Source organism: Bos grunniens, chromosome 14, assembly GCF_055505025.1.
Source record: "Bos grunniens cultivar Pamir isolate PY7600 chromosome 14, Bosgru_T2T1.0, whole genome shotgun sequence".
NCBI lineage: Eukaryota > Metazoa > Chordata > Mammalia > Artiodactyla > Bovidae > Bos > Bos grunniens.
The window spans coordinates 71035543-71062250 of record NC_141178.1 but is presented as its reverse complement, the minus strand read 5'-3'; the positions used below and the strand labels follow the sequence as shown (position 1 = coordinate 71062250).

Here is a 26708-nt window from a genome sequence, read left to right as displayed (position 1 = left end):
ACAGCTGCCCTTCAACCTCCAAAACACCCTGATCTTCACAATCCAAAGCCACTAAAGAGGGGCCACGCAGCAGCCCGCCAGGAACTCTTATTTTGTCTCCTGCCTCAAGCAATTCCTAAACAGTGGGAGTTAAATATTTATAAAGCAGTCACTGTTTGTTTAATGTTCGATCTGTACTTGCGAAGCACGGTGCAGGGAAATGCTGAAGTGACAGCTGATTATACAACACAGGGAAGCCCTGTGCCAGGGAGCCTGACACTTACCAGGAGTCCAGCCTCACCTTCCAGCCCAGCCCGGCCACCCTCTCCTCCTCCTTAAAGCGTGCCCGCAGGTTGGGGGTGGGGTGGGGGGGGGTCTCCAGTGTTTAGTCTCCTCTTTCCCAGCGCCCGTAGAATAAGACAAAATAGTCCTTTCCTCCAAAAGCCACAGGGCACGTGGCTCTTACTGGGATAAAGCAGTTTCAGTGAAAGTGGGGTGCCGCAGGGTCAAGGTCTGCCTTCCATAGACCCCACCACACACAAAGGGTGGGGGGCTCCAGGCCAGAACAGCAAGATGCATATGGAGACCAGGAACGCCTTCTGAGGCCTCCCCAAGGTCATCCCCTTCGTGCTTGTTCAGGCAGCCCCAACCTGAACACCAGACAACAAAACTGAATGTTCGCAAGCAACTCCCGGGCCTCACATTCCTTTCAACCTGATGCATCTCAGTTATCCCCACTGCAAAAGATGCCGGAAAGCCCCACCAGCTTCCCAGAGTTACTCCTGAGCTTTAATAAGATGATCCTTTATGGCAGGGGTCCCCAACTTTTGGGATCTAATGCCTGATGATCTGAGATAAAACTAATGTACTAATAACAGAAATAAAGTGCACAATAAATGTAATGCATTTGAATCATCCCCAAACTATCCCTCCCACCCTCCACCCCAGGCCATGGAAAAAACTGTCTTCCGTGAAACCGGTCCCTGGTGCCAAAAAGGTTGGGAACTGCTGCTTTAAGGCATCATTGCTGTGTTGAGCAGGGCGACCACCACCACCTGCTTCCGATTCCTGGCTCAGCCCTCACCTGGCTGTGACCCCTGGTGATTCCGGTCACTGTCCCTGCCTTCTGCAATGGCTAATCAGCATATAAGCACACACCAGACAGAGGGAGGAAATGTTCCTTGTGGAGTACCAAACACTGCCCAAAACACACGTCAGGCACTCTCAGCGTTGCCGGGAAATTGCAGGGTGGGAAGGCAGCCACGAACGTTCCCCAGCTCCGGGACCCCTCAGCCCTCTGGGGCCTAGACATTCGGGACAGCAGCTGATATGCGGAGATCACATTGCCTGTTACACCGGGGAACGGCTCCACCAGAGCCTTTAACCCGCCTTGGCCATTCATTCTGGGGATCCCCACCCATCCTGTTTTCCCCAGGTCTGTCCGGCCGTCAAGGCAGAGGGAGGGCCAGCCTGCCACCCTGTCCCTCTGGTGGCAGTGCTGAGCCGGGGGGACACGGGCATACAGGGCTTCTCCCCTGCACGTGAGCCAACTCACTGGGGGATCTCTGATGAAGACAGTGACGGGGGAGGAAGGAAGCTGAGAGGTGCTGATCGAGCAGGGAAGTGGGTACAGTGGAAGCAAAGACCTGGGGAGCTGAGACTTCGTGGAGAAGAGGGCCCAGAAAAAAGCCACTTGAAGTGAAGCCACTGAAAATAAGGGCCAGATATTTATAGGGCCTGTGTGGGGAGGAACTTTATCTTGAAAATGCAAACTGCCACCATCTGCTTCGGATTCCCATCTCTACCGCTGACTGCGATCCTGGGCCACTCCTGTTACTTGGCTTACAGTCTGTTTAGGAGGCTATCTTGAAAAAGGAAACAGTTATAAATACAACATATTCTATATTCATAAATTAATCATATATTTTTTACACATTGTAAGTGTATACTATATCACTATACTATATCACTGATAACTAATTCTAAATATAAATGAGTCTAATTCTCATTTAACTTATTCTAAATTTAACTAATTCTAAATATAAAATGAGTCTTATGCTTAAACCTGAAGCTGTCACTTAAAAGTTTGCTCTGAGTGTTGTCCCCCAAAACAATGAATCAAATCGCCTATACTTCCCTTTAAAAAAAAAAAAAAAAAGAAAGAATGAATCTTACACTGAGCCCGTTGTAGCAAGTTTTCTCACAAAACACAAACTTCTTCACTCCTCATAATTAAAAGAATCATTTGCAAAAGACCTTTCGAGACTTCACTCATGTTCCTAAGACCTCTTTAAGTTTTTGGATTTTTAAGTCACTTTCTTGTAATTTACCTAGAGGGTCACCATCATTTTTTAATCTCCTTTTCACGTTAGCTGGCCTGATTCTGCCCGGGTCCCCGAGAACTTCCCCAGAGCAGGACTCAAGTCTCTTCCTGCTTCTCTTCCCCTGAGAGCAGGAGTCTGCAACCTATTTGGCACCAAGGATGGGTTTCGTGGAAGACAATTTTCTGCAGAAAAACTGGGGAGGTGGGGAGGGGGGACGTTCTGGGGATGATTCAAGTGCATTACCTTTACTGTGCCTTTATTTCTATTATTCTCACCTTAGCTCCGCTTCAGATCATCAGGCATCAGATCCCGGCGGCTGGGAACCCCTGGTGTAGAGCAAGCAGCTGGAGCAAGTGCCAGATATTTGCCCTTTACTTCTGTCTACAGCCCCCCACCCCCACACACCGTGAGGTCCCAGGAGGGCAGGGACTTGTGTCCACTTTCTTGGCCACTCCCCATGGTCACCTGTGGTATTATCAGACTCTGGATCAGTGCCTGGTTCAGAGGAGGCTCGTGGCAAATGCAGCTAACTCAAGAAATCTGCCCACAGTACCTTTGTCTGCAGTCTGGGCAAGACGTGCAGTTACTGGTCGTGGCCCCCCTCCCTTGGACAGAACTAGTCCTGTCCCCTGTCTCTCCCAGTGCCATGTCACCGAACAAGTGGGCAACATAAAGGACCGACACGTAGGTATTCACTATAGCTGCACATTAATGAGCCAGTCAAGAAACAGCGTCTTTCTTTGGCCCATGGACCAGAGATGCAGATGGTCTTTCTTGCGAAACACATCCTCCTGATTGTACAATTTCTGATTTCCCTTTCTTTAAAGCAGTGCAAAAGTTGAGTCATCAGCCAAACATATGGAATACAGCTTCCTTCGAGTTTTACTATTTTTTATTCCTTTTTTTTTTTTTTACAGCTGTTCTGCCTCTCAATGATTTGGTGACAAGTTTTTAGCAAATCAACGTTATCCGTGCCTTCCAAAGTGCTCAACCTCGTTTTTCATGAAACAGCTCTGTTCTCATCGGTTTATATAATACATAATTACCGACACAACTCGCTTTGGGCCAGTACATGAGTCAAGGGGTAGTAAAAAGCTGTGAGGGCACACCAGTATCAATAGCTAACATTTAACGGGTGTTTACCCTGTGCCAAGAAACACTGTTCTAAGCCTTTACACGTATTAACTCACTTAATGCCATAGTCACTCTGGCAGGCAGGAACTAGCGTTACTCTGATTTTACAGATAAAGCATACCAGCACAGAGAGGTTATTTAACTTGCCCAGGGTCACACAGCTGGTGGGGCAGGGCAAAACTCTGAATTGGGAAAATTGGGCTTGTGAGCCTTCAGTGGGCCTGGGGCCTCACTCGGTTTGCAGTGCAGAGGGAATGGGCAGCGAGGAAGCCAAACGGAGGTCACTTAAGGGTTTCTTCTAACCTTGCCCTGGACTGACAGATGTTTACAACGTCTGGCAATCAGTAAATGACTGATTATCTTCAGATGTGGGTGGGCTGGACATGAGCAGGGAGTTTATGAGTGCATAGTTTTGTGTTATGATGACTTCTGCTTCCCAGTGTAATCTGTCTGCAGGAACACAGATAGGGGGACCCCCTCAATTTCAGTGTGGCTGGAGCAGGAACTGCTAGTGGGAGGAGGGGGGCAAGAGAGGAGGCTGGGTTCAGAGTTAAGGGCAGACGTGGCAGGCCAAGGGGTTTGGATCCAACCCTGTCTAGAGAGACTGACCAGAGAGTGCTCCCAGCCGGCGGAAGCGCCTAGTAGATGGGCTGAGAATCAGAGACGCCCCCTAACTGAGGGCATGCAGGCGGTACAGGAGGAAAGAGGCAAGAAACCTGAAAACGGGGTGGGGAGCTTACAGGTGAGGCCTTGGGGGCTTTCTCTCCACTTTCTGACCTTCTCAGGCACCCCCTCAGGGCACCCACACTGCTGGGCTCGGAAAGGCCAACCCTCCACACCTTAAACAGGTAAGGCCTTTTAGAGAATGAAAACCCTGCACAGAGACTCTTCCAGGTGGAGCAGAGACAAGGCGCCCAATCCCCAGGCTCTCATTTTCATGCCCTTTCCACTGCCCTGGGCCACAGTCTCCAACTGAGCCTGAGTGGTCAGTGGAAGGCCCCCCGCAGCAAGGTCACAAAAGGAAGGAGGAACGCTCAGTCTCCAAGGGCCACCTCCTGAAACCCAGACAGACTGACTTACTGTCACTAAATAAGTCACTTTCCAGGCCAGAGAGTTAAGAAGGGGAAGAGACTTTGCCACCTGATTCCCTTCCGTGTGGTAGAAGAAGTCACCTCTCTCTGTATTTCTTGAAATCATCCGCATCAAAGAGCAACTCAGGGACCTTCAGCTCCTCGGCCGGCTGAACAGATGTCCCCAGTACATCCTGTGAGCTGGATGTGGGTGATGTGTCACTTAGCTTTGGCCTTAAATAGTGCTCAAGGGCTGGGGAACCAGAGACACAAGGTCAAGGGGCATAAGCCACACCACATGAGCCATGCCACCCAGCTAAGTAGGCGGTCAACCCCATGGAGAAGACCTAGAAAGGACATGGCATCTGCCTTCATCAACTTGAAAGTTCTCTGTGAGAGGGGGCCTGTTGCAGTGGAGGACCCCAAGGATCAGAACCCAGAGAGCTAGGGCAGTGCATGCAAGCCTTGGGAAGCAGGACCAGTAGAACTGTCAACATCATCTTTCAGGGGCAGTGATCACCCCATCAGGGGAGGTATTCAAGGGCTGATGGGACAGGCCAGAAGCCAGGCTGCTACAACCGGGATTCAACTTATCTCAGAGGTGGTTAGACGGGCGTGCAGCAGGGGTTCTATGAATGCATCATCTTAAGCATTTGCTCCCTACATCAGGAATACACATGGTGAAGGTCATACGACCTAGCATGTTTCAGAGACTCGAGAAACACAGCCTAACTCTTGGTTGGTTCACACACACACACATACACACACACACAGACACACACTCCCTCTTTCTCTCTCTCCCTCCTTCTTTCCCCGCTCCACACCCTGCAAAGCCAGAACAGCTGTATGGGTGGCATAGCAAAGACTCCTTTCTTCATGGAGCATCTGCCATTCACTCACAGAGGCCTGACTACGTGTTAAGCAGTGTATGGACAAGGCAGTGAATAATACGAGTCCCAGATCCAGTCCTCTAATGCCTACAGCATGTGTCAAGCTTATCAATTAGGGTGGAAGCTAATGAACATTTCTGAGAGTCTCCTGGGCTTCAGATGGTACATAGGATGAGCTGTGAAGACCACTAGAGTTGGTGATCATATTATTCCTCCTGACACAGATCAGAGAGAGTAAACTTCCTACCTTCACTCTGAGAGTAAGTGGAGAATCCAGCATTCAAATCCAGCCAGCCCTACCCAACTCCAAAAGGCACGCTCTTTTTAAAGGGCCCCACCGGGGACAGTCATACACAACCTGCTCTGGAGGGGGAAATCCCCCACCTCCAACCAGGAGAGTCCGAACTTGCCCCGAGGCCACCACTAAACCATCCATCGCAAGGGTCACTTTACTATTTCCTTTATATTTTACCATTCATTTCAGTTCAGTTCAATTCAGTTGCTCAGTCGTGTCTGACTCTTCCGACCCCATGGACTGCAGCATGCCAGGCCTCCCTGTCCATCACCAACTCCCGGAGTTTACCCTCCATTGAGTTAGTGATGCCATCCAACCATCTCATCCTCTGTCGTCCCCTTCTCCTCCTACCCTCAATCTTTCCCAGCATCAGGGTCTTTTCAAATGAGTCAGCTCTTTGCATCAGAGGGCCAAAGTATTTGAGCTTCAGCTTCAGCTTCAGCATCAGTCCTTCCAGTGAACACTCAGGACTGATCTCCTTTAGGATGGGCTGGTTGGATCTCCTTGCAGTTCAAGGGACTCTCAAAAGTCTTCTCCAACACCACAGTTTAAAAGCATCAATTCTCTGGCGTTCAGCTTTCTTTATAGTCCACCTCTCACATCCATACATGATCACTGGAAAAACCATAGCCTTGACTAGATGGACCTTTGTTGGCAAAGTAATGTCTCTGCCCAACTCAATTCCGGTGGCAATGCCCGCCCCGGATGCAGGCCAATATGAGCTGGGCTTTGATAGCAGAGATGAAAGGCAAGGGCTGCAGCGTGCAGAGGTCCGAACAAATGTCAGCTGCTTTCATCAGGAAAACCCCAAATTACCCACTCTCACACACAGTCTTTCATCTCCTACCGGGCAAGCAGAGGCTGCTTATTAGAAAAGCTGTCTTGTCCACAACCTCCCTTGTGGGGGGTGGGGTTGAGGGGCAAATGCCAGCGTCACCCTCAGAATCACTGCATCCTGAGCATCACTCTGCCGGGCGGCCGGGCTGTTGGAAACTCAGGCTCCACTCTGCCCTCGACCACAAGGTGCTGACACAGGGCCTAGAAAGGAGGTCTGTCTGGGCCAGTTATCACCGCTGCGTGGGGAGGGCCCTGTCCCCGGAGACAGACGGCCGTCCCCGGAGACAGACGGCCGTCCCCGGGGCCAGCCAAGCCACCACGCCTCACACACACACAGCCTGCAGCCCCAGGAAACAGAGGTCTGGTCCCACGAACAGAAATGTGCAGGAGGGCCGGCCGGCCCCTCTTTCTCCCTTCTTTCTTTCTCCCCCTCTTCTCCAGCAAAGGCAGCAACTGAGCATTCCACATCAAAGATTCCTGTGGCCGAAAGGGGCCGCTTGAGGTCATCGCCGACACCGAGCCTCCCCATCAAGACAAGCCCATCCAGGAGCTGCCGCAGGAGCAGGCCCGAGTCTCCATTCGAGGATCTTAAGGAGTGGCTGCCAGCCTCCTTTGTGGCTACCAGTCTCCCCTTTCTGGACAACAGCACTCACTCCATTTGACAGTCCTCTTTTCTTCAGACAACTCTGGCCCACTCGTGACTGTGAGCATGTCAGGCCAGGGAGCTTGTTTGAATCTCTGTATCTTCAGGACTTAGCATAAGGCCAGGTCCAGAGGGGCTGCTGGGTAAAAAGGGGTGGGTGGGAGGATAAGCAGAGGGAAGGATGGGAGTACAGGCAGCAAAGGACAAGACAGAGCAGAGGGCCATGGGACGCGCCCACTGAGGCCTGACAGCATCACCAACTCTGGGGCCAAAAAGGACCTGAGAGATGTTCCGAGCCTCATGCCCACTCCTCATTTGGCAGACGTGAAAACTAAGACTCCGATAACACGTGTGACCTTGCCAAAGTCATGTGGCCGAGGGTGAACGAATCCACAGGAACACCCAGGGCCCCTGGGCAGCCTCGGTCAGCAAGAAGAGACGGCCAGCCATCCTGCTGGCGGAGCCAGGATGACACTCACGCTCCCCCGAGTTGTGCTTGGGGAGACACCGCCACTGCCTCCACAGAGTCAAGCTCCTGCTCCTAAAAGCCTGATAGAATCTGGGTAGAAGAAATGCAGGTCTCCCGCCGTTACAAGGTCAGCCTGAGGTGACGGGCTGACAATGGCCCACCAGGAATGCCAGTCCTGCTTCTGCCCTCTTTGGGGTGAGGGGGGATGGGAGCAGAGTCCTCCATCTTCCTCCATCCCGTCTCCCTGCAATAATTCCCACTAAGAAAGGAAAAGCGGCTCAGATCCAGGGACTGGGAGGGAACTGTCCACCTCCAGCACACCTCAGAGATATTGCAGATTCGGTTCTAGATCACAGAAATAAAGCGGCATGGCAACAAAGCAGGTCACGTGAATTTTTTTGGTTTCTCAGTGCACATAAAAGTTACACTGTGTATTAATGCATATTTATGGGACCTAGACAAACGGCACTGATGCACCTATCTACAGGGCGGCAACAGAGATACAGATGTAGAGACTGAACTAGTGGACAGCGGTGGGGAGGAGAGGGTGGGACAAACTCGAGATCAGGATTGACATATATACAGCACCCTGTGTAAAACAGATGGCTGCTGGGAATCCGCGGTAAGGTGCGGGGAGCTCAGCTCAGTGCTCTGTGATGACCTAGAAGGTGGGATCGGGGGTGAGAGCGAGACTCAAGAGGAAGGGGATACATATACTTAGAGCTGATTCTCGTCACTGAATAGCAGAAACTAATACAACCTTGTAAAGCAATCATCCTCTAATTAAAAAATAAATTTAAAGAATTCTTTTTAAAAGGTTATGTTTACACCATGGTATATGTAGCCTATTAAGCATGCAACCGCATTATTTCTAATATACATACCTTAGTTAAAAAAAATAAAACCAAACAATTACAACAGTAACCATCAAAGATCACAGATCATCGTAACGAATACAACAGCAATGAAAAAGTCTGAAATATCTCAGGAACTGCCAAAATGTGACACAAAGACACGAAGTGAGAAAATGCTATGGAAAAACGGCACCAACAGACCTGCTAGACGCAGGCTGCCTCAAACTTTCTATTTGTAAAAGAAACAGCACCTACAAAGCGCAATGGAACGAGGCACGCCTGTGCAGACAGACCAGTTGACAACTACTTCCTGACGACCTTCGGTGTTTTCCGTCCCCGGCAGCCCACAAAGGACAAGTCACAAGTCTAACTCCTGGACCAAGCCCACAGTTGAGATCCCTGACTGCCTATGCTGCTCATTCATCGAATTGTTCGTGCAACAAACCACTGCTGAGCGCCAGCCATGCTACAGCCAACTGTGCTACAGTTTGGAGTTTAGGTCTGTTCTCTGCTGAATATGCAAGAAGCTTGAACTTGACTCAAAGTGATCATTCCCATCACTCGCGTCCATATGATGTTTTCCATGCTCAGAGCTCTTACCCTGCACGGATGACCCAGGAAGGATGAGGTGGGTGTTCTTATGATCTCCCATCGCATGTTCAAGGAAACTGAGGCCTGAGAGTTTGAGAGACACAACCATGATCACACAGCAGAACCATGACTCAAACCCCCATCTTCTGTCTCCTCCGGCTACAAATCTTTGCCTCCCTGTAAGGCATGTGAGGAGTCCATGTGAGAAAAAGACCACTGTAGATGAGTGGCCAGAGTGGGCTGGACCTCAAAGGACCCGTGGGAAGAAAAGAGCAGGCATCTCACAAATGGACCTAGAACTGATTTCCTCAGGGTCAGCGCAGCTCATCCACAGAGCTTAGTATCTAAAACAAACAACATGAAACAAAAGTCTCTGTGTTGCAGGGAAGGTGCATAGAAGAGTGATCAGAGGCAGGTCAGAGTCAGACAAGCTCTGGTTCGCTTGTGTCTGGGCCACTATAAATGGAGTGCCCTAGACGGGCCTCTACTTTCTTATCTGGAAAACGGGAATACAAGGGCCCATCCCTTCACTATAGAACTCAGTGAATCAGATGTCAGGCACACCTGATCTGGCATGAATCGAGTGTCCCACGCCTCCTCTTTTTACTGCCTAAGAGGACCTTCAATGCTACCACGTTTGTGTGTCTGAACTGAGGTGAAACCCACATAAAGTAAAACTCATTGTTTTAAAGTATATAATTCAGGAGTGTTTAGTACATTTTACAATCTCGTACAATCATCACCTTTAGTTCCAAAACATTTTCATTGCCCTAAAATATAACTTCACACCCACTAAGTCACTCCTCATTGCCTCCTACCCCCAGTCATCACCATCTGCATTCTGTCTTTATGGATTTACCTATTCTGGGTATTTCATATAAGTGGAATCACACAATATATGACCCTCTGTGTCTGGCTTCTTTTACCTAGCATTGTGTTTTCCAAGTTCATCCAGGTTGCAGCACGTTAGTACCTCACTCCTTACGGCTGAATTAGATTTAATTGTGTGTAGGTATGCATGTGTATAGATAGGTAATGGACTACATATTCCACTATACATATATATACACATATACACATACATATATGTATTCTGTTGTGTGTGTGCATGTTTATGTATAATATGTATGTTCCATTGTGTGGACCTGTATATACAGATATATGCACACACACGATCACACTCTGTTTACACACTCATTTCATCCACTGATGGACATTTGGGTTGTTTCCACCTTCTACTGTGAACAGTGATGCTATAAACATTCGGGTGCAGTTTTTCGCGTGGGCACGTGTTCTCAACTCCCCGGGGTAATACCTAAGAATAGACTTGCTGGGCCATATGGTAATTCTATGTTTCACTTAACTGTCTTCTACAACGGCTGCACCATTTTACATCCACACCAGCAACACACAAGGGTTCCAATTTCTCCATATCCTCGCCAACACTTGTTTGTTGCTCTTGTTTATCAAAGCCATCCTAGGAGGTATTAAGAAGGCTTTGGTTTGCATTTCTCCCATTTCCTGTGCTTGCTGCTGCTGCTGCTGCTGCTAAGTCACTTCAGTCGTGTCCAACTCTGTGCGACCCAATAGACGGCAGCCCACCAGGCTCCCCCGTGTCTGGGATTCTCTAGGCAAGAACACTGGAGTGGGTTGCCATTTCCTCCTCCAATGCATGGAAGTGAAAAGTGAAAGTGAAGTCACTCAGCCGTGTCCAACTCTTAGCGACCCCATGGACTGCAGCCTACCAGGGTCCTCCGTCCATGGGATTTTCCAGGTGAGAGTACTGGAGTTGGGTGCTCCGGAGAACTACCTATTCAAGTCCTTTGCTCATTTTTAACTTGGGTTGTTAATCTTTGTAGTTGAGTCTTCTGTTGTCTTTGCACAAAGGAGCAGCCAACTCCAAAGCTGCCCCAGGACTAGAGATCTGGTGGGGATGGGCCCCCCAGAAAGGCAGGGGCCGGGGAAGGACACAGCTGCTGGAGGCTCTGGAGAAGGCCCCAGGAGAGCAGAGACATGGCTAAAATGGCTTGGGGAGCAGGACCTGGGAGAAAGTATTAGAGAAGGACAAGAGAAGGAAGTCTGGGAGTGGCTTACGCCGTTTCGGGGCTTATTCTACTTGGAGAGGCTGAGGAGGTGATTTCAAGGAATCGTGGCCAGCTGGTTCCCATTTCCACAGCAGAGAAGGAAATGTGCACAGCAGGGAGCGGGTTAGGCTGAGCAGAAGGGAAATGCTTCCAGGCTGCAGAGCTTTTCAAGGCCCCTAAACGGGCAGAATCTGCTAACACCTGGCACAGAGCAAAGACCACCCATGGGGGAGACAGGACCCACTCAAGCAGCAGAGCCCTGACACAGTCTCTCAAGCTACTAGGCCCTGTGGAAACAGTCACCAAAGAGGTGGAAGCAGCCACGGTCACACAGGACCCGGCATTCATCTCAACACTGTGTGGCTTCTAGGTACCAAAGCGCACACACTGCGCCCAGCTGAGTGGACCATGTTTTCTGATCACCCTATGTGCGGAGGGAGCCCTGGCTCGCCTGTGAGGTGCTGGGGGAGCAGAAGCAAAGCAGACACTGTGCTTGACCCCGAGGGACAGACATGGAGGCCACTGGGGAAACCCCCCGCTCCAAACCAGCAAAGAACAGGCACCTCATAGAAAGGCCAGCAGGACAAAGTGACATGAGATGAGCCTCCAAGTTAGCAAGAAAGGGAGGAAGCGATGTAAGAGGGACCCAAGGGATTTCCCTGGTGGTCCAGTGGATAAGACTCTGCACTCCCAATCCAGGGGGCCCAGGTTCGATCCCCGGTCAGGGAACTAGATCCCACATGCTGCAACTAAGAGGTCACATGCCACAGCTAAAGACCCGGCATGCCACAACTAACAAATAAATCCCACATGCTGCAACAAAGGTCGAAGATCCTGCTAGCTCCAACTAAGATCAAATAAATTAATTAATTAAAATTAAAAAAAAAGAGTACCTCTATATTTGGAGTCAGTAGACCTGGGTTCAATCTTAATACTGCTATTTACAACCTGTTGAATACTGGCAAATTCCTTAACTACTCGGAGCCATCTTTTTACTCATCTCTCAAAATGGGGATAAACCAGCTTCTCCAGTAATGTGAGGCAAAGGCAGCTCCAAACGGCTGGACCCTCTTGGAATGCAGTTCTATAAAACCAGGAGAGTGTTGCCTGCATGACTCTGCAGCCTCTCCCTGGGTTCAAATCCCCACTCGGCCGCTTCCTAGCTGAGGGATCTCTGGAGCAGGTTATCTAACTCCCCCGAGCCTTGGTGTTTTCATCTGTAAAATGGGAATGGTGATAATAAAGTCAGTCTTGCAGAGCAGTTCATTGTGGTGGGTTTCATGAATTGACATAGCCTTCAGTGAGACAGACAATCCTTCTTCCTAAACTGCCTATGAAAGTACAGATTTCTGAACAGCAAGCTGAGTCCCAGCTCCAAATGCTCCAACTGCAGGATCATAGAATTGAAAAATGGACTCTCCCTTAAAGGCAGTAAAGAGATGGCCCAGGGCCCAAGGCTCACCCAACCGGGGGCGCTCAAATCCAAGTCTCTGCCAAAGGCCGGTCGCACCCCTGCCCACCCCCCTTGGCCAACATCCCACACTGAGCCGCACCCATTCCTTATCCATCCTGAAACCAGCACCGCCCAGGACCTGCGGTGAGGTTCAGTTAAAACAGTTTATAAGAAGGAAAGCCGCACTTTCTGTCTTTGCCTGAGATAAGAGGAATCTGAGACCTGGAAGGAGCCAGGACGTCCCCTGCAGCCCTGACCCCCCTGTCACACCAGACACACTCGATTTCCCAGACCAGGACGAGCAGGATGAGCCACAGATACAGCTGGGCTGGCCTCGGCTCTGGGGCTATACCTTTGGGCAATTTCCTTAACCTCCCTGGGTGGGCCTCAGTCTCTTGTCTGTGAAACAGAATATGTAGGGAGTCCCAGGCAGTGCCCTGATATATATTCTTACATATTGTATTTACTTATATATACAATACTTTGGCCACCTGATGCGAAGAGCTGACTCACTGGGAAAAGACCCTGATGCTGGGAAAGACTGAGGGCAAGAGGAGAAGGGGGCAACAGAGGATGAGATGGTTGGGTGGCATCACCGACTCAATGGACATGAGCTTGAGCAACTCTGAGAGTTGGTGATGGACAGGGAAGACTGGTGTGCTGCAGTCCCTGGGGTCGCAAAGAGTCGGACACGACTGAGCGACTGATCAATAGCAACAACAAAGTACTGCCCGGCTCACCCGATGCCGCACCCAAGTAACCATGTTCATGGTCCATGGCCCCAGGGCTGGGCTCTCCACGTTCAGGATCCATGGCCCCAGGGCTGGGCTCCGTGGAGCTGCTGCGAGGCCAGTGGGCTAGACCTGGGAGCCGGGAGCATGGCCACAGTACTCTGCTGTGGGGGTCCGGGGCCCTCCGGTAGGAGGCAGCATTCCTGGGAGAGGGGGGTGTCCCCAGTTACAGGTGCACTTAGATCCACTCAACTAACACAGATCTGAAAAAACCATGTCCAGAACAAAGGACCCCAGCTGTCAACCAGAAGACGTTCCTGAGAGGGGTTGGGCAGAAGTGGAGACCAGGGAGGGAGGTCAGGTGGTTCCAGCCTCCTCTGCGTCCCCCGTGAAGAGCAGATGCAGAAGCGGGTGGGTCCATAGGCCCAGCCTCCCCAGACTCTCCCAGCAAAGGTCCTGGGACTAACTACCGGGTAAAGCCCACATCCCCAGCCCTTGAGAACCATCTTCTGTGGTGTATTTGTCAGAGATTCTGCAAGCAAGCCTGGCCCACTAACATCTTAACACAGGAATGCCTCACAATGATGTCTAAGGCCCTCTACCACACACACACACGCACACCCCGACAGAGTTTCTCCCTCCTCCTGGCAGGCTAGTACAGTGGTTACTAGCACAAGCTCTGGAACCAGACTGCTGCGGCTGGGATACCAATGCAGCCACTTTTTAGCTGTGTGGCTTCAGACACTGTACTCAACCTCTCTGAGCCTCAGTTTTACTCATCTGTGAAGTGGGGGCCAATTATGGCACTATAATCCTAGGATGACGGCAGGAATTAAATCATATAACAGATGAGGTCTGTTTCACATTGCCCAGGACTTCATAAACACTAGATGAACATCAGCTCTGATCAGGAAGGCATTCAATTTTGCTGATCTGACTGGTATGGGCTTCATGGAGTGTCAGGCGACAGAGAAGAGTGAAGAAAAGAGGGAGGGATCAGCTGGTTACCTACATTCCATTCCATTTCAGGTCAGGATTTCCCACTTACCCGTAAAACGGAGGTCCCTACCCTCAGTCTGCAGATCACGACACCAAAGCTCAGAGGGGCCCAGGCAACAGAGCAAGAATTGTGCTAAGAAACAGACCAGCTTTCCAAAGCGTCACCCTGCCAAGCACGTCCTCATCACTCCATGCCCACCCCCTGCCGGCCCCCACCACCCCAATCCTTCTCCCCCTGCCCTTGACACCCCTCCATACAGCCAGGACACCCACACCTGTTCCTCCGACCCTAATGGAGCAGAGCTGACCTGAAGCTGGACACAATGTGTGTGGAGCCCTTGGGGCTGAGCCCCCTGCACCTCCCCGCCTCCCCTCAATGAGAAAGACTCCCCCCCTCTTCTTGTACTGCAGAGCACAGTGAATCCCACCCGCGGGGATCACCATGGCCCCTGCAGGTCTGATGTGCCAGCAATCCTACAAGAAAGAGTGTGGAGGGCCCTGCTTCTGTCTGCTTCCAAAATCCTCTGGCCAAACAGCTCCTCAGAATCCTCCTCTCCACATGCCTGGTCACTGTGTCTCTGCAGGGGCTGCCCACTGCCTGGCTCTGCAACATGCAGGCCTCCCCACTCCTAGGCCCCTATACCTACCCGGCACGCCAGGCCCCCTAGCAGAGCCCTGGTGGTTCTGAAAGGTCCATCCCACCCGCTGAGCTCATATATGAAAAAAGTGTCCATGGGTCACTCCCCAGAGAGCTCCTTCCTTGTACTAAACACGCAAGTGCCAGCTCAGGAAGCCATCCTTCAAGGGTGTGTGTGTGTTGGGGGGCAGCGGGCGGCGGGGCGCAGTTGGAGGGGAGTAGCTCTAGCACTGCTCCCATTTTGCAGGTGGGGAAACTGAGGCTCAGAGAAATGCTCAGTCAAGCGTCACCTACTCATAAGTAACAAAGCAGGCCTCCTCACTCTAAGTCACATCATTTTATTAAACACCTTTTATACTATTTTCAAGGGGCTTCCCAGGTGGCTCAAGTGGTAAAGAATCTCCCTGCCAATGCAGAAGACACAGAGACCCAGGTTCTATCCCTGGATCAGGAAGATCCCCTGGAGTAGGATATGGCAACCCACTCAGGTATTCTTGCCTGGAAAATCCCACGGACAGAGGACCCTGGCAGGCTACAGTTCATGGGGTCGCAGAGTCAAACACAAATGAGTGTGTGCACACACACACACACACACACACACACTCAGCTTTCCTGTTGTTTCCTCTGATTTAGTGAAGGTGAGGCATGTCTTTCTAGGATTGACCCTGAGAACACAGCAGATACCCACTTCTAACCAGTGATTATCTGCCCGAGGCACAGAGGGAAATGCGGCCCGCAGGATCCCATCCCCTTTAATTTGAAAAGGTCACAGCTGGGTCTGGAGAGGTCAACATTCATCAGCAAACATGGACTGGCCCGCGTGGAGGGCTTTGAATACAAGGTGAGCCAAAGCCTCGTCCTCCCACCAGGAATGCTCCTGGGCTCCCAGCAGAGAGGGACCCACATGGCAGAAGCACCAGAGAACAGAGCACAGAGCCTCGGACCACAGAGGACGAAGCCCCCTGTGCCGGGAAAGCCAGGAGGCCTTGCAGACCCCCCGGCCGGGTGAAGAGCCAAGACCAGCAGGGGCGGGGAGAGGTGCCGACCGTCTTCAACACAAGAAGCCCAGGTCACCCGAAAGCAACTGTGTGTGGAAGACGGAAATCTGGTGGGGCTTTGTGGAATCATAGCCCACATAACCTCAGCATATTACCCAGAAAAAGAAAGCAAAGAGGCAAATGCCAAAAAGATGAGGCAGACACAAAGCTACGATAGAGAATGGCCTAGGGACGCAGGGCCCGCGGGATAAGTGGAATGGCATTTCCTCCTTAGTCACTAGAAGGCATGGGCTCAACTCCAGGCCAGTGAGGCCACTGGAGCCACGTGAATTGGCCCCTTGTTCCTGGGAGAGAAACCGAATCCGGAAGGAGCTGGATGGGGAATGTGGCCATTCCGGCCCCATCCTCCTCTTCCCCTTCCCCCTCCCCCACTCTGCCCCATCCTCTCCATAAACCCCTGCCTTAGAAAACCCCACAGCCAGGATTCCCAGGGTGATAACGCAGAAAACAAAATCCTTTAAAAGGGCAAGAACTCCCGGAAAAAATCCACAAAGATTTCACATTATCTTTCTGCAGCCCAGGCTTCCTGAGCCCAGTCTGGTCATTGAGTCATCTCACAACAATCCAGGGGTCTGTCCACTGCACGACCTAAATTGTTTGCTTGCTGTAGGTTTTTTGTGTTGTTTTTTTTTCCCCTCCCCACCCATCCTGCCCACTCCACCCCCCTCCCTTGTGGCAGCTGGGCTGACAGGCACCCGCAGGCAGGCCAGCAGAGCTGGGTACAGCTTCCTGTGCTGTCCTCCCCGAGTGCTGGCCAGCGGGTCATGACTTCCGGAGACACGGTGGCGGGGAGAACCAGGGACTGCAAACAGAGCAGGCAAGTGTCACTTCCATCAGGCATGGAGAGCCAGGCCCCCCGCAGGGCCCCCTCTGTCCACCTGGGACTCCTTCTCCCGCGATGCAATCTGACATTTCTGGGGCAGGGAGCAGGCAGCCTAGGGAACAAGATCCCAGGAAAGCTCAGAATCCCAGCTGCAGCCTTACTCGCTGGGTGTCTGAACACGAGCCTCCGCGTTCGCACCTGTAACATGAGACTCAGAAAGCATTTCTACCTGCTGGGTGGCTGGGAGGATTATTTCGATCTTGGCACATGGTAACCATAAAGCGTAATAAACACGCAGGCACTGTTCCATCAGTGTCTACACACGGACACCCTCTATGCCCACCAAGCCAGACCTGACCACTTGACAGAACCGTTTGGGAACAAGACCCACACTCTGAACGACAGGGGCATCAGGAAAACTTCTCCAGGCAGCAAGAGAGGAGTCCTCCCCTTCATGCCTCTCTCTTCCAGACACCTGGGAGCACAGAACGCCAGACCCAGTCGTGTCCATAATCCTCTCTCACCCCCTCATCATACCAAAGTCTGAGCCTGAATCTCCCCTAATTTTCTTTTTCACCATTACTGTATTTTTTCTATCGAAGTACACGTCATATTAAAAAGCAGAGACATTCCTTTGCCAATAAAGGTCCGTCTAGTCAAGGCTATGATTTTTCCGGTAGTCATGTATGGATGTGAGAGTTGGACTGTGAAGAAAGCTGAGTGCCGAAAAATTGATGCTTTTGAACTGTGGTGTTGGAGAAGACTCTTGAGAGTCCCTTGGACTGCAAGAAGATCCAATCAGTCCGTTCTGAAGGAGATCAGCCCTGGGATTTCTTTGGAAGGAATGATGCTAAAGCTGAAACTCCAGTACTTTGGCCACCTCATGCGAAGAGTTAACTCACTGGAAAAGATTCTGATGCTGGGAGGGATTGGGGGCAGGAGGAGAAGAGGACGACAGAGGATGAGATGGCTGGATGGCATCACTGACTCGATGGACGTGAGTCTGAGTGAACTCCGGGAGTTGGTGATGGACAGGGAGGCCTGGCGTGCTGGGATTCATGGGGTCGCAAAGAGTCGGACACGACTGAGCGACTGGACTGAACTGAACTGATGTGTCACCCTCAGGAGGATGCAAAACGCCAGGGCTATCTGAGTTCAAATGCAGTGTCAACTTGAAACCTCAAAGCCATGTGGACTCAGTGCTAGGGAGCAAAGGAAGACTCAGGGGTGGCTCCATGAACCCCACAAGCATCAGCTGGGCATTCTTTTTTTTGTCTTCCTCCAGTTCTCAAGGCTCTTGCGGTAACAGCGTAACCTACCATAGAGATACAGGACATCACACAAACCCCCCGCCCCCGCCCCCGCCAAGGGGGTGCACAGGCTCCCAGGGAGACACCAGGCAAACAGTTCCGACAAAAGCAGCGTGGCAACCTCTGGCAAGACTGAAAGTGTCCCTTTGCTGTGCCCTATCCTCCTGGGGACCCCCATATGTGCACCCAGAGATGTGTGCGAGGAAGCTCACCCCAGGGCTGCCCCCTGATCCTGCAAACAACCCAAAATCCATCATGGGGGGCAGGAAGGAACATACACAGCAATGGCATCACCAACATAACACAGGGAGTGGGGTGAAGCAAACTGCAGCCATCACACCCCTACTTTTACGCCACTTCCACGAGAATTTCAAATATACAAAGCGTGCCTCCAAATGCCCTCCAAATAGATTTGTAATCCAAGTATAAGAAGGTGATGGAAGCAGGCATGGCAACCCACTCCAGTATTATTGCCTGAAGAAGCCCACAGACAGAGGAGCCTGGTGGGCCACAGTCCACGGGGTCCCAAAGCGTCAGAATCAACTAAGGCGACTGAGCATGCACACATGCATAAGAAGGTGACCTATTATAGCCCAAGTTCAGAAGAGCAGTACTTCTATGAAGGGAAGGAAACAGAATGGAAGAAGAGTCCCCACCAACATTCACTTTATCTCTAGTTTTCTCCTAATATATACAAAAGCAAGGACTCAAACCAAACATGCCTCCTCATTTACCACTGGTTAATCCTGGGGGTGGGAACAGGGCCGCAGTGGAGCGGTCCTTTGTGGCTTCTCGTTCTGTGTTTCAGACCTGGATGATACACGTGACACAAAGAAACCCCCAAACTCAGCAGATTCTGAGGTCCAGCAAGTCACTGAGAAGGACGGAGGAGAGCAAGAGCTGGGGGCACCCACAGGACCCCCAGGGCTCCGCTACTTTAAAGGGAGGCGGGGCTGCCTGCGTCCTGAGCACGCGGTGGTCCACAGCCGCCTGGCCTTAGCCCTAAGGAATGTGCTGGACAGAGTGGCCTCCGCCCCCACCACACTCCCTCCCGGGGGGAACCGGCGTGAAAAGCACAGCCAGACACGGCCAGGCTGCCCAGCTCTCGGGCACCTTCCCAGAGGTGACTCATAGGTCCTCTCAACAAGCACATGAGGGGCACGAGGCTAGGAACGCCCCCTCATTAAAAGATGAGGAGCTGGAACCTCAGAGAAGTCCCAAGAGTGGCATGGAAAACAGGGCAGTCTCAAAAGCAATCTGCCTCTCAAAGCTGTCGTATGTCCAGGATTTTCTCTGTGTTGGGATCTGAGGTTGGGGGGTGACTAACCTCCGGCCAGATTTTACAACTCAGGTCATCTCATTTTCATGATAACCAGCTTCCCAGAGGAGGCAAGGAAGGCCCAGAGAGGCCAAGCATCCTACCCAAGGCCACACAGCCAGCAAACACCAGGTTCTCTAACATGCCCCCATCATCCTCCTGCAGCATGTCCCCATCAGGGCCATTCTCACAGTCCCTGAACGTGCAACAAGGAGCTTCCAGGGCCCCTGGCTGAACAGAGGGCTGGAAGCTTGTCCTGGCTAATGTTTATTTGTTTATGTCCTCAACTACCTGCTAAACCCAGTCTTGAAACTCAGAGTGACTCAGAGACCTCACTGAGAGCAGCTGCTCTGGGCTGGAGCCAGATAAGCCTCCACAGGGGCAGGAGGGGAGGGTCAGGGCCATTCCTGGTAATTAGGTGGAGCCGAGCCCTCTCCTTAGAAACCCCGAGCCGGTGCGGAGTCACAGAGAGTAGCAGACAGGTAGACGGGAGGGAAAGACCCATTGCCAGCAACTGCCCTACACAACCAGATATTAGTGGCTGACACTTTTACAAGAAGGGGGACCAAGTTTTCCCCTGCCACCAGAGTGCCAGCAAGGCGGCGGGCGGGAAGCGAGCTGGGGAGGACGGGAAAACAAGCGAACAGCCAAGACCCTGAAGCTCCTCATGGGCCCACCACAGTCACCCAAGTCCTCGGGCTGCAGACGCAGGCAGAGTGGGACTCTGGCCTCCGACACCTAAGCTATCGCACATCACTGCCCAGCTCTGGCCTCTGAAGCCTTTTCTCACAAAGTTCTCAAAAGCAGAAGTAGAGAACAGCTCCTGAAACTGCAACCACCCACAGAAACCTGTTCTTTTCCTCATGGGGAAGGGATAGTTGGGGGTGGGGGGTGGCGGGGGTTGGGGGAGAATGGATACATGTATATGTATGGCTGGGGCCCTTTGCTGTCCTCTTGAAACTATCACAACATTGTTAACTATACTCCAATATAAATGTTTTTTAGTAATTTTTTTATTAAAAAAAACAAACAAACAACCCTGTTCTCTTTATCCCACCCCAGTAGTCCTAAGTGAATAGACTGTATGGGTTCTAATGTCAGAATAATGAAAAAAAACAAAAGCTCCATTTTTTATTTTAAGGCCCTCCTTTGGAGAAATTGAATATCATTCCCCAACTTTTTCAAATCTGCCCCTCTTTCCCCTCACCATGGCCTTCCTTGCCCTGTTGGGTTACTCTCAAAGCCTTTCTCATTAACCAGGTTAACCAGGGAAGAGGCTCAAACTCACACGCCCTGACCCTGGCTTCCAGGGGCCATGGCCACGGTCCTGCCCCACTGCGTGAGAGTTCTTTGTGCAGCGGCTATAAACCTTCCATTGCCTCTGAATGCGCTCAGGGATAACAGGGTGTTGGAGAAAGGGTGAGAGGTCAAACAGAGACTCTCCTGGAATCTGCCCCCTTCATTAACTTCGGAATTCCGCAGGCCAGTGTTTCCTCAAGCCTTTTTACACCAAAGGCTCACCCAGGAGGAGGGCACGGCCATTCTCACACCCCACGCTCCAGCTGAAAAAGCCAGGACCGGGTTTCCTGGGAGGAGAGAGGGGTAAGGCCAGCAGCCTCTGTCCTCCCACGAGGAGGAACTGACAGTGGAAGAGCAAAAACCCTGGTAAGAAGTCGAGATTCTGAGGCATGATGCTCTGACTTTGCGGACGATGAAAGAGGCTCAGGGAGGTTTAGGAACCACAGCAAGGTCACAAAGCTGTAAAACAGCAAAGCTTCACAACCTGGCTGTGTCTTGCTCCAAAACCATAGTCTCCCAAAAACTGCAGTGCTTTGCCAAAAGAGGGCAAAAATGTCCCAGCTGATCCCCACCACCCTAAGAGGCAGGATCCTGGGGTCCGGGCCTGCCACTGAAATTAGCATGGAGGCCTGTGTGGAATTCCAGGATTGGACAAGGCATCCAACACTGAACACACTCCTCTGAAATGACACCCTATTCATGATACTTGACTTTTGTACAGTTTTGATGTTTTCCAGAATAAAACATTAAGGAGCTCACGAAAAACAATACCCTAAAGAGCCAGCAAGATGGCCCCTTGCTAACACAGCACTCCCTGCCAAAATGCACATGTCTGTGGGTTTTATTATGGGTCAGCCTCAGAGGCTGGGACACAGTAAGCCCTCAACAAACGTCTGCTGTCCACACGGGAAGAGAACCCAGAGTGTGAATGAGAACCCTATCATCCATATGCTGCTTAACAAGCCTCATACAAAAGACTACATCTTGTAACAAGGTTTCCTCAGTGTTTATGATCCAGGAGGAGTCTCTCCTTTTCAAAAACAAACAGGTTTCTTTCATTGAGACCAAGGGGCAAACTATAGCCTGTAGGTGCATTGCTAGTTCTTATAAATAAAGTTTTATGGGAACACAGCCATGCCCCTTCATTTACATACTATGGCTGCTTTCCAGACACAAAGGCAGAACTGACTAGTAACGACAGAACCGTCCGGCCCACAAAGCCTGAACTATTTACTACCCAGCCCTTGGAACAAAAGATTTGCCAAACCTTGATTTAGACTCAGTATGTTGCGCTAACCAGGAAGTCAGAACTAAATTTAATGTTCAATGTTAGTAACTCATGAATCCTCAATGGTCTTTATTTCCGTAGGTCTGTATGTTTTGATCTTCTAACTAAGAATCCCTGAGTGAGGATCATACGTCAGGCACTGAGTAATCCCTTCAATACAGTCTCTTATTTAATTCTCACAATAAACCCACAGGGTAGGTAATACTATCCCCTATTTACTGAGGAGAAATGAATGGGAAAAAAAAAAAAAGTGAATGAGTCTTCGACTGATTTGCATGTAGCAATATTTACTATTTCATAATCCAATCCCAGAGAGTAATACAGGAGCTGATCTGAAAACTTTGGTGCTCAATAAATAGAATACAGTTGGCAGAGCCAAGATCAGCAGTCACTGTCGATTCAAGCAGAATTACAGGATTCTACAGCACTATCATTCACTATTCCTTTCGTTTTCAGTCTAGCTTCAGACTGAGCTGTGCAATCACTTCATCATGAATCTTCTGGATTTAGGGAGGATCACGGTGGACTGAACATCACAACTGGCATGAGGTGGGACACAGAGCCACTCGGTCAGTCTGGGGGACCCCTTATCTCCCGTGATGTGGCCGGAGCCACACAGCCCAAGTGCCAGCAGTGGAAGCAAGGATGTGCGCTCTAAACTGAGCTCCCTGCAGGAGGGCTGCGTCCAGGTGTTGCCACCTTAACTTTTTTGCCAAACTGACCTCTTCCCAACTTTCGTAACTATTAATACGTCTTAAGCAGTAATACCTGCAAAATCACAGGCATGCTCTTTCTCTAATTCAAATGAAAATAAACATAAAATGTTTTTTTTTAAAGTCCGCTCCCCGTGTAAGCTAGAGGCATCTTGTACACTTCACTGCATGCGTGAGAACCACCAGTCAAGCAGAAGCAGGGAGGCTAAAAGTGACTTATTGGCAGGTACATACCAGCTTCTCCACTCTCCTGAGACAAGTTTGGCAGTTCTCTGGATCTCTCTGAACCTCAGTTTCTTCACGTGTAGAGGTGGGGTGCCACCCACTTCCCTGGGTTGGAAGACTGATTAGGCATTGATAAACACTAAGCAACCCCTTGGCTATTCACTGGGATCAGTCTAGACTCAGCCTGGGTAGACCCCAGGGGCCCAGGCCAGCCCCGCTATGGAGGAAAGGTCCAGGTCACTAAGCCATGTACAGGAATGCCGGCTGGGGTGTCTGTGGATGTAGGGGGCAGCACTGACCCCAGACCCTCTCCCTCGACTCCAATCCTCACAGGGGCCTATCAATTAATTAAATTTGAAAAAAAAATAAAAAAGAAGGTCAGGCCTGCTCTAGCAGCAGCCTAGGATAAGAGGGCTCAAAGAGAAACGGGTTCTTCCAAGAAGCTAAAGACAGACTTGTGCGATGAGGAGGCTGTGTATGCACAAGCTAAGTCGCTTCAGTCATGTCCGACTCTTTGCAACCCTATGGACCGTAGCCCGCCAGGCTTCTCTGTCCATGGGATTCTCCAGGCAAGAATACTGGAGTGGATTGCCATGCCCTCCTCTAGGGGATCTTGATCAGGCCAAGCAGAAATGCGAAGTGGCCACTCGATTGCAAAGGAAAAACTGGAGGAGCCGATGTGGGCCAGGAAATGGCAGCTCTGGCGGCAGCATCGGCACCACCGCCGCTGGCGGGCCTGGCAGCACCTCCACCGAGCGCCTGACGGTCCAGGGCCCACGGGAGCAGCCTCCTGGCTGACACTTGTCATCCCAGACTAAGTGCTGCTGCCTCTGCACTCAGGCTAGAAATCAGACATTTCCCTACCCACGAGGGCAGCAAGGCCCAGAGAAGAGAGGGGAACTGCCCGAGCTCACATGGTTGCCAGCGGGGGCGGGGAGCAAGAAGGGAGCAGGAGCTGTGTTGCTCAGTCCCAGGAAGACGGCCCCGAGGCTCTGCAATCAGTGACAACTGTACTCCGGTCCCGCTTGTGGAGCCTGGGGAGACCTGCTTCGCCAGTCTGGGCCCCCAGCTACTCGGGCACCAAAAACGATCACTGCGGTGCCGACCCCGTGGGTCTGGTCTGGGGCTGGAACGGAGTAAGGTCTGCCACGTGCCTTGCACAGGACACGGCTTAACAAATGGCGATTACTTGGACATCCATGCCCACAGCGTGCAGCAACCCTGCAGACACGGGGCATCTGCTCAGAGCAGCCAGAGGGGAGGGGGAGCGAACACCTCACTTCTCGCTGCGACCGTTCTGTGCCTTCGGGTACCCGAGCCCCTCCACCCCCTCCTGGGAGGAGCCTGAGATAACCCCAGACCACCACAATGGGGTTGTTCTAGGGAGTCGCTGATAAAAGGAGAAAAAAGCAGGGCTGCAGGCTGTGTGATAAGCGAGGGCGCCGATCTGCAGTGAGAGGGTGGGGGGAGATGGCAGGAGAGACGAGAGGGGGTGTGATGGTGAAACCGGAAGGGCCAGGGCTGTGCCTGGGTGTCCACACTCGCCTGGCATCCCCAGGGCAGCTCTGATGGCCACTGCAAAACCAGCCAAACCTCCCAAGCCTCCAAGTCCCCCCAGGCCCTCAAGAGCCCCCTCCCAGGGTGACTCCTCCCCCTGCCCTGCTTGGCCATGGGCAGCAGTGAACAGAGCACCTGTCAGGCTGTGTTGTCAATTCCTCCCAGCAGACCTCCAGGGCTGCACTGAGTTCCATCACACCTAGTCCCAGAGGACCAGGAGCCTCCTCCCTGGCGGGGCACAGAGTTCATACTAATAGTCTGTCTCTCCAGATGACAAAAAAGACCTAGGGACCCTAAGAGTATTCCATCGCAGCAATGCCACACACACACACACACACACACCCTCCTCCTCTGCCTTCTCTTGGATATATAACTTTGGGCAAAGTTCTCAGCTGTGAACTGGGCACACCACTGCCCACCCAGTGGAACTACTGGGCTAGTTAAGTTCTACAGATGCTCAAAAACCATGCCTCCCTTCCGTCTGTCCTTTTCACAGAAGCTGAAAGAAAAGCTTCTGATCTGATCTGATCTGATCAACTCCGATGCAGTGAATAAGGGGCCCACTGCATGTTTAGCTGTGAGCAAGGCACACATGTCTCTCGACCTCGGACGACTTCCTAGGATGGGAGGGTGACAAGAAATCAAACACCTTGCATAGATGGATATAATATTTCGACACAGGGAGGAGCTGTGGGCTGGGACAGTGGGCAGTAACCAGAGGGACGTCATTTCCACAAGAAGGTCAGGGAAAGCTGAGAAGTACCACGGGGCGTGAGCAGAACCGGGAACCCAACCAAAACGGAACCCCAGGCCCCACCCCACATGCCTTCTCTGCAGGCAAGTGCCAGGCAACCCCAGGTGACCTGAGCGCACGGGACACTGGCTATTAGAGCTGCCACTCTCCTCTGGGCAGTCCAACACTAAGGCAACATCCCTCAGTCATCAGCGTCACAGCTGCCGGGTCTGGACAGCCTGTCAGCTGCAGAACCACCAGAACCCTCTGTCTCCTGGTCCGCCTCCCTCACACGGACACAAGGCTCCCTTCCCTCGCCTGCTGCCAGCCAGGCACTCAGCCCTCCCACAGGCTTTGGGACCTGGGACCTTTGATCAACTGTCCACGCCAGCCAGCAGGGCCTAGTTCAAAGGCCAGCACAGCTCCCTGCCACCAGCTCTTTTCAGAAAGATTTCCAAGGCCCAAGCAACAACCTCCCTCCAACCAGGAGTAACACTCCCATCACGGGCTGGGCGTCAGCTGTGTGCCGGGTACCATGCTGGCTGGCCGCTCGCACACAAGTGTTCTGGGATCCTCAACACCGATCCTACGAAGGATGATGACACGTCACCCCCACCGAGGAGAGGGAAGCAAGGAACCCAGCAGTCATTTTGTCCTCAAGTCACTGGGTGGATGTGGGTTACAGATTCCAGCCCAGAATCCTCTGGCTCCAAGGCACCCAGCTGACACCTGGTTCTTGGTTCCCAGCTATGAGAATAGAGCCATTTGCACGATGGTGACCTCTCCCACCAGCCAGGGCAGAAGCACCGGAAGCCCAGGTGTGTGCTAGACCGAACACGCGGGAGATACCTGCTCAAGGAGGATGTGGGTCTTACGTTTCAGAGGCAGCCCCCAGGGGAGCTGGCAGAGCTCCAACTGAACATTCCCGTCAGTGAGAAAGGCAGGAAGCATCGGTCCTCTGTCTCCTGTCTTCATCCAGGCTGCAGGAATCCATGAGGTGCTCAGCCAGGGCCCTCCTAAAACCACCATGAGCATCCAGAAGTGTGGCCGGTGTGTGTCCCTGAGAGCCTGCTTCCACCAGCATCAGTCCCCACGCAGGCGGCTGAGTATCGCTGTAAATCCACAAGACTCAGTTCAGTTCAGTTCAGTCGCTCAGTCGCATCCTACTCTTTGCGACCCCATGGACTGCAGCACACCAGACCTCCCTGTCCATCACCAACTCCTGGAGTTTACCCACAAGACTCAGAAGATCCTTAAAGGAAGCTCCTTGCAGCTGACAGGTGCAGCCATCATGCGGGACCTTCTTTTTAATTCCTTTCTGGTCAAAAGATCAGGCCTGGGGATGAGAAGGAGAAAAACTAATCTCGTTACAATCATGGACCCAGAGCAGCAAT

General features: G+C 51.7%; 1 protein-coding gene across 1 annotated transcript in view; it reads right to left on the bottom strand.

The window, feature by feature from the left end:
- The window catches only part of LOC147359662 (uncharacterized), a 223481-nt gene that overhangs the window by 129628 nt on the left and 67145 nt on the right, over positions 1-26708 (bottom strand). The window contains exon 10 of the mRNA XM_086335656.1: positions 26190-26650. The gene's annotated coding sequence lies outside the window, so the exon portion shown is untranslated. The remainder of the gene's footprint in view (positions 1-26189; positions 26651-26708) is intronic.